The sequence below is a fragment of the Papaver somniferum genome, chromosome 6 (assembly GCF_003573695.1).
Source record: "Papaver somniferum cultivar HN1 chromosome 6, ASM357369v1, whole genome shotgun sequence".
NCBI lineage: Eukaryota > Viridiplantae > Streptophyta > Magnoliopsida > Ranunculales > Papaveraceae > Papaver > Papaver somniferum.
Window position 1 is genome coordinate 101,651,541 of NC_039363.1, and position 9,399 is coordinate 101,660,939.

The window sequence follows — 9,399 nt, forward strand, 5'->3', positions numbered from 1 at the left end:
GATTTTATTGTTTGGTTTAACATTTGTCCAGCTTTGCATTTGGCGCTTGAGATTGACGTTGACCTCAGTTGACTTGGTTAATGAAAAGACGAGGGTACCCAAATATACCTCAATCTAAAACTTTTCCACCTATAAGTCTTTTCTCCGAAAATGATTGTCTATGGACTGAGTCGAGAAGATACAACTAATCGGTTCACACTTCGTGTGATCGTCTATGGATACGAGATCGAGACAATACGACAACAAGATAACTTGTGTGATTGACTATGGATACAAGATCGACACAATACAACAATGAAGTATGATTACTTGATCGAACTTAACCAAACACTATAGGATTGATATCAAGTAATTAGGAATTAACGTTTGTGTATTTTACTTCTAATTATAATAAATCAATTATAATTGCGGAAATAGAAAAGTAAAAGACACAGCAAGATTTTGTTAACGAGGAAACCGCAAATGCAGAAAAACCCCGGGACCTTGTCCAGAATTGAATACTCTCAGAATTAAGCCACTATACAAAATATAAACCAACTTCGTATAGTTGAGACCAAGCAACTAAACCTATAGTTCACCTAGTTCCCTCAGTATCCATGCGCCTCCAACTTGTAATAAGTCACGCACTTGGAACAATTCCTTTGGTTCATATACCAAACAGTAAAGGAACCTCTTTTCAAACAAGTGATATGAGTTTTACAGGATCTTCCGTTTATCCCAATAAACTCCTTTGTCAGGTTCTTAGATCATCTATTTGAAAACTACCAAAGTAATTGTTTAGAATATGCAATCAATACTATTAATCACAAAGAAATATATTGATGCCGATCTACTCAACTAATCAATCAAGGTTATCACAAAGATAATCCGATTATAGTTGGATCCCAGTCGATCAAGTTTTGTGCACACCAAAGATTATAAACTCAAATAATAAATCTTCTTTGTGTACAAATCTTCTTAGATCTTCAATAAACACCTGCACACAAACAACTTGAATCCTTTGTGATCAATCACACACAGAACGGAGTAAGTTAACGATGGATTATCACAAGACGTCTTTAGATATAAAAATAATTCTAAAGATCCCCGTCGATACTTCTGTTAGAGCATTGCTCAGTCGAACTCGCATGCGTTGCTATCTCAAGCATGTTTGTCAATGTTAATGATCAAAAATATAAGTCTTGATTTCTATTCTATTATAGCTAAGTCTCGGACTAGGATAGAAAGTGTAGTTGAGCTCAAGGACTTCATGGCGATTCATCATACAAGTAGAAGAACTACTCAAGGAACCAGTGGAACTTATCGACAAAAAGGTATGTGAAGACTTGAACTTATCTATCACTCAAGAGTCTATCTACTCTATCTCCTACTCTTTGAGACAAGAAGTCATATGCTATATATATAGACTTGGATTATATACATTTGGTATTTCGAGCCGAGTATACCTCGCCTATCTATATCTCGAAGTATGTGTTGGTAAGCTTTTCGCTTCGATCAAGTTTATCTTTACCATGTGACGAAAGTCATGATATGTTTCAATCATCTTGAAAATTGATTTGACGAGAAATGGTGTAACAACTGTATAACGTCCTCTAAGAATGTTTCAATGATTGAAATGAGAGTTTAGATTACATAACTAATGGTGGACATAAGCATTGTTGTGGAAACACATTTATGTATAAGTACTATTCCCTGAACCAAAGTTTGCGAACTTTATTGATCAAGAAAACCGGAAGAATGACGTGAGCCAAGTCCGCGAACTCAGTCCGCGAACTGCCGAAGTTATCAAACCGAGAATTTCTGCTGGAGTTGACAAACTACTTGCGTGAAGCTAAGTCCGCGAACTCAGTCCGCGAACCCAGTCCCCAAGCCCGCGAAGTTCTTATACCCGAGAATTTCTGCTGGAGTTTGTAAACTCTGCCCGGTAACTTAAGTCCGCGAACCTAGTCTGCGAACTTGAGAAGGTTATATATCTGAAGATGATTTCTGAACTTAAACTTAAAAAGACTAAGGAATGCAGTTTGCAAACCGTGGCTATAAAATTTCATGCACCGATTCAAGTGAATCAAATCATCTTTGCTTCAATTGTGTCTTGTGTAGTACATAAGATTTCCTTGCAATTGAACAACTCTCTAACTAGTTCATTTGAAGTCATTTGAACTAGTTATGGTGAAGATGAACATAGTTGATATGAAATGTTCATATGGCCAACCATTTGGTTAACTATTTTTGAACCAACAAGTGCATACGTTTTGGTACGGTTAACAAACTTAGAAGCGTGAATTATCAAGTGTGTATAACAAGCTAAGTTTTCGATCTAACGGTTGAGAAATATTAGCTTGAATCTAAATCAGGTTTTCATCTAACGGTGAATATTGAATGCTCTGTTACTAAGCTAACATTGATTGCAAACCCTGATTTGAAAGACTATATAAAGGAGACATCTAGTATTGTGCAAAACTAATGCCCACACCTTACGTGTGATACTAGTTTGCGTGCTAGAGTCGATTCTCCGTTAACCTTTGGTTTTCTTCTTCTTAAACCAGGTTAACGACTTAAAGACTTCATTGGGATTGTGAATCTAGACTGATACTACTTTTATCGTAGTTGTGTGATCTGATCTTGCATCTTCTATCGTACGAGTACAATTAGATTGATTGTCTCATTGTTTGTGATTCCGCAACATCTTGTTTCGCTACCATACAATTAAGATTGTTGTGAGGTGATTGATAACTCTAGGCTGTTCTTCGGGAATATAATACCAGATTATCAATTGGTTCCTGTTCACCTTGATTATTATCAAAAGACGGAACAAAACCTTTTAGGGTTTATCTGTGGGAGACAGATTGATCCTTTGATAAACTTGTCTATGTGAGAAAGAATTGTTTATTGTCAAAGCTTGCGATTTTGGGTCGTAGCAACTCTTAGTTATGGGTGAGATCATCTAAGGGAATCAAGTGCGCAGTATCCTGCTGGGATCAGAGGCGTAGGGAGTATAACTGTACCTTGGATCAGTGGGAGACTGATTGGGGTTCAACTACAGTCCAGTCCGAAGTTAGTTTGGAGTAGGCTAGTGTCTGTAGCGGCTTAATACAGTGTGTGTTCAAACTGGACTAGGTCCCGGGGCTTTTCTGCATTTGTGGTTTCCTCGATAACAAAATTTCTGGTGTCTGTGTTATTTCAATTTCCGCATTATATTGTTTTATCTTTATAATTGAAATAATACAGGTTGTGCATTGGATCATCAATTAGAGTAATCCAACCTTTGGTTGTTGATTGCCATTGATTGATCCTTGGATATTGGTCTTTGGTACCATCCAAGTTATTCCTTGCATTTGATTAGAACTAGGAGTTCCTGCTTGAGTAAATAAAATCAAGAAGAGAGATATAAACTCGTTGATATACTTTTAATTGATTGAGTCTTGTTGATTCTCTTAAAAGTATATTCGAGTTTGTCCTTACAGATTGCTAAGCGAAATATTGGGTGGTGTTATTAGACCCCCGCTTTTTCAATTGGTATCAGAGCAGGCAAACACGTTCAAGACCTTACAAGTCTGTGTTTGTAAGCAATCTGGGTCTGAGGACAGAATCTCTTAAGCATACCAAGATGCCTCCTAAAGCTTTCAACTATGTCAGCTTTCTCGGGAATACCTCAAAGGTTTTATACTTAGTTGATTCTTCCTAATCCCGAGGTAGGAAGATTGTCTCATCTTGTGTTGATCACTCTTCCTCCAATGAGACATTGGACACAATGGCAAAAGCTGAAATGGAGCTCACCAGAATCGCAAAAAATTCTACTGAGTTTTTTGATCTTCATAATCATGATCAACTCATCGATGAATTTGAAAATTCTATTGATCGAGAACGTGTACTTTATAACATTATTGAGTCCTTCTCTAAGGATATTGAGAAACTTCTTCAAGAAAATAATCTACAACGTGAAAAGATTTGTGATCTTGAAAAGATTGTCAAAGAAGGGTCAATTGGAGAAAAACGTTTGATCAAGATGCATTCATCTGATCTTGACAGACTTCGTGTTGAAAAAGAGAAACTAGAAGCATCCCTTTCACTAGCCCATGAACAGTGCAAGTCCTTGGAAAAGGATAACTCTGTCTTAAGGAAAAATTCTTTTGTTCCAACTGTTCCTGACGTACAGTACATGAAGAAATATCCTCCAAGAGAAGATTGTGTCAAGAAAAGTTTACATAACTTACCATCTTCTCACAGGGCCGTGAAGTTAAAACAGATGCCTTTTTTTGCTTCTCCTCCACGAACCTGTACTTTCTGTGGAAAAGGGAACCACTGTGCTATTCATTGTTTTTCCAGGAGGAAACAAATTGCTTCGCTTCGTTGTCAATGGAACAAATAGTCAGTCGACTACAGCAGTGAACCTTATGTCCACAGGAAACCAGATAACTTATAAGAATGATCTCTTCCCTAGAAATCATTACAGGACCTTTGTGCATTCTAGTGGTACAAATTCTTTTGCTGCTAATGAAAGCATGTCATGTGCTTATAAGAACAACTCTGGTAAATTTAAGTCTAGAGTATGGAGACCCATTTCGTAAAATCCTCTAGAACCGATCTCTGGAGGTCCTAGACTCAGTAATCAGAAAGCTTCTTCTCTTGAGCTTTCAGGAAGGGCTGTGAGAAAATTCTCTAAATTTGAAAACAACCAAGGGAAGACAAGAAATACTGAGGTCAGACATCCAGGTGAAAATCACAACTATTCTCTCAATACCTATGGTAAGACTATGTCTCCCTCTGCTACCTAATAGTAGAAAGTTCCATTCTCGTATCTAACTTGAGAGATACAAGGGTGGTGATTGAGAGATGCTCAAGTATTTAATTGATTTTCATCTGTCTGTATGATTGATAGCTTACTTTGTGAGTTTTTAGTATTTCTTCATTGTGACTCTTATAACTTGTTCATAAGCATTGAGATTGTCACAATATACAGTTTTCCCTGTTTGGTCCATACTTTTTGTTCATACGTTCGGGTTAGCCCATTGACGTTCATATCTCCTCAAGGAACTCTAGGGTTTCTATCTAGGGTGTACTACTTAACATATATATATATATATATCTCGTATATGTGTTCTTAATCTTCAAAAAGGATGCCTATGGAAACTGTTCCTAAAGAAGAATAAACCCTACAATGGAGGAAGACCTAAAAGGATTTGATCCAGCTCAAGATTTTGTTCTGAAAAAGATGCTCGAAAGAAAAGATTATAACTCATGGATTAGAGAATCTGTCAAGGATTTAACTCTCGTTCAAAGTGAGGTTAAGAACGAACTTGCTAACCTTCAATTGCAGATTAACCAGCTTATTGATGGACATGAAAAAATCCTTGATAATCAGAATATCTTAATCAGGAATCAGAAGAAAGTTATCCTTGACTGCGCCGAAGCTAGACATCTTGCTCGCATTGTTGACCGAAAAACTAATGTTTTAACTCTTGAACATGGTGTTTCGACTGTCAAGAAGATCAATGGTCCGTTTCAAAAGTATGAAGTGGTCAAAGAAACCTGATTCAATTGTTGCCTAGTATGTCTTCTTTTTGGTTTAGTTGGAAGAATAACTAGTGCTTGGAATAGCAATTAATGTGACTACACATAGTTATTATTTTTCATCTTCTTATCTTTTTAGGTTTTTTTGTTTAAATTTTAAAAAAATATATTTGGAGGATGATGTTTTTGCAGTATTAATCTTTATGATTTCATATATTGTAATTTTTTATGGGATATTTTTGTTTTCGTCCGTGAACTATGTTTGTCCCATACTTTGTCAAAAGTAAAGTCGTTCGTGTTCGGTATGCACGTACTGGTAAAAGAATGAATGGACTTTTGACAAATACAAAAGTTAAGCCTATATTGTCAAAAAATTTGATGGAAGATAGGTTAAAGTCTTTTGTTTTCAAGGATTATCTCTATTAATTGTCGTTATGCAAATAGTGATTAAAGATAGAATGAATCCTTGGGTATTCCGTAGTATTGATCCATATTTTTATGTATTATTGTGAGGCTCCGTAATGTATCTTATGTTGAGCACTATACAACAAAGTTGATTTATTAGCTTAGTTGGTGTTCCGTGAGATATGTTATGTCGAGCATATTGAACTAAATTAATCATCTTGTTTGGTTATTTATTTATCGCTCCGTAAGTTTTCTTATGTTGAGAAAAATAAATGACAATTAAATTGATTACTTTTGTGATTAGTTTGGTTGTACATTCCAATTAGATTAATTATGGGTTCTCTTGTAATTAATCTAGTTGAGTACTTTCATGTCTCCATAAGTTCTCTTATGTTGAGCACAATAAATTGAATTGATCACCTCTTGTGTTTCATTTGATTGTGTATTCTGATTAAATTAATCATGGGTTTACTTGTGATTAATTTGATTGAGTTTTTGGATATATAAAATTATTCTTATGGTTTTTGGTGTCCAATAAAAATCCTTGTTTTCTTTTGAAATTAAGGTCGCTCTTGTTATTCTTTCGGGAATGACATAAAATGGGGGAGAGTTCTTTTGAACTTGTGCTTAATGGTCATATCTTGAGGGGTGTGCGGCTGTGGAAATTTAGAGGGGTTGTCTTGTATCTTTAAACTCCTTGATGAATGCATTTAGCTCCGGCTTTATGATTGCATCTAAATTAGTTGGTATGTATTTTTTCCTTTTTTCATGAAATGTCTCTCTCAGAAATTTCATTATGATCTCGTTCTTGTACCTTTGCCAATTTTATTGACAAAAAGGGGGAGAATTAATATGTAGTTCACACTACAAATACATACGGTTTTCGGATCATTGTGTAAGGAGGAGTGGTTTCCATGTGAGATGGAGTATTAACTAAGGGGGAGTGATACATATCACCATAGTATTATTGTTGAAGTTGTTATACAATTGAACTTTGACAATGTGTAATAATACTATGACACTGTATAACAATGATCGAGAACTATGTTTTCTAATTGTTATAGCTACGGATCTTCAACATCGGTGATGCTAAACTTACAACCTTTGGGATCATTGGAGTACTTGGAAGTGATGAAGATTTCGAGGAATGTTGAAGATTAGACATGTGGAATAGGAGCTACTAAAGTTTCTGTATCTTTTTTGTATTCCATATGTATTGATAGTTTTGTTACTAAAATTGACAAAGGGGGAGATTTTTAGAGCATTGCTCGGTCGAACTCGCATGCGTTGCTATCTCAAGCATGTTTGTAAATGTTAGTGATCAAAACTATAAGTCTTGATTTCTAGTCTATTATAGCTAAGTCTCAGACTATGATAGAAAGTGTAGGTGAGCTCAAGGAATTCATGGCGATTCATCATACAAGTAGAAGAACTACTCAAGGAACCGGTGGAACTTCTCAACAAAAAGGTATGTGAAGACTTGAACTTATTTATCATTTAAAAGTCTATCTACTCTATCTCCTACTCTTTGAGACAAGAAGTTGTATGCTATATATATAGACTTGGATTATACACATTTGGTATTTCAAGACGAGTATACCTCGCCTATCTATATCTTGAAATATGTGTTGGTAAGCTTTTCGCTTCAGTCAAGTTTATCTTTACCATGTCACGAAAGTCATGATATGTTTGAATCATCTTGAAAATTGCTTTGACGAGAAATGGTGTAACAACTGTATAACATCCTCTAAGAATGTTTCAATGATTGAAATGAGAGTTTAGATTACATAACCAATGGTGGACATAAGCATTGTTGTGAAAACACATTTATGTATTAGTCCTATTCCTTGAACCAAAGTTTGCGAACTTTGTTGATCAAGAGAACCGGAAGAATGGCGTGAGCCAAGTCCGCGAACCCAGTGATCGGTTGTCTACCGTCAAATATAATTTCACTTTCTTACTTAACTACAATAAATATAGTATGTGGTAGGAAAGAGTTCGTATCCACAGAGAGGCTTTTGTTGTTATAAAATTTTAGTTTCTTAAGTAACCAAGGGGAGATTTTTGTTGTTTTAGCAAAGCAAATAAAATAATTGAAAGCAATAAAGATAATTTGAATAATCAATTAGGAGAAGATATTGGTCACGGGATAGTATCATTCACAAACATGTATTTTCATCAATGACTAGAATTGATATTTTAATCTCTCATCTACTAAAAGTCATAGGATACCTTGATCGCAAGAATATCCCGCTAATTCCCTAATTTCATCACAACCACATTAAAAGATGCATATGTGAAATCTTCCTAGAAAGCAACCCAAAGTGTAAAAGTACAATTAAGTTTAACTCCCTAAAAGCTTTAAGATTTATGGAATAAGACTAATCAAAGCAAAAAAACGTGTAAAAGCACTAATTCGTTTTAACCAAGGTTATGATTCATATGTGACTAGTAGGATATATCACTACAAGCACTACCCACAATTATGCTACTTAAAATCAGGGAAAAACAACTTTTTCGTATTGAAAACCCTAATATAGCTCTAGATATGAAAGCAAATCGGATTGATTCCAGACTCAACCAATCAAACAATCAAATCGTATGATAAAATAAACCATGAATCATAAACAATAAAGTTGAGACAAAACTAATTCATTGAATCAAATAACATGCTTGAGAAATCAACTTTTATCCCATAACCAATAATTGTATTTAGTTACTCATAATAATGGAGTTCATCATAATCATAATCAATAAAATAAAGAAGATGAAAACAAACGAAAGCAAACCCTAGAAGAAGTTCTCTCCAAAGCTCCAAGTAGAAAATAATACGTGATATCCCAAGTTGTCGAAGTCTCTCTCTCCTTTTGTAGCTTTCTTGTGTCCAAAACTAGGTCATATTCTCAAAAGTCCATTAGATAGAAGTCCTCCAAGCCCATGTGTGGGAAGAACCCATGTAGAAATTGTACCCAAATGTTATCACCGGAGGTCCCACAAGGAAGCCGTAAGTTGGTCGGAAGATCACCAGAAAGTAGTTCAGGTGACCGGCATAGTCCATCCGGTCACCGGTCAAACGAGTCAATCGATCGGGTCAACTCGGTCAGACCGAGTCGGGGTAATGAGTCAGATAGTCAGGACCGATTCAGCCATTCAGGTAAACTAACTGGGCTGACTTGACTGAGTTGCTATGGCATAAGCCATTTGTACTGGCCTGCACCTAATGTTGCGCCATGATGGTCTACACCTTCTCTGCAGCTTGTGTTCTTTCTAGTCTTGTCATTCTGCAACTCCAATTCACTCATGTTTCAATCCCTGCTTTAGAACCAGCACCAACTCCATTAACCACATTGGCAGCTCAGTTCTGTCACAGCCATTGCAACAGTACATCAACTATCCCTGCAACACAAGCCACCAAACACCACTGTAATTTCTTTGTAATTCTCAGCCGCACTTCGTTCTGCACCATTCAACTCAAACACCCAT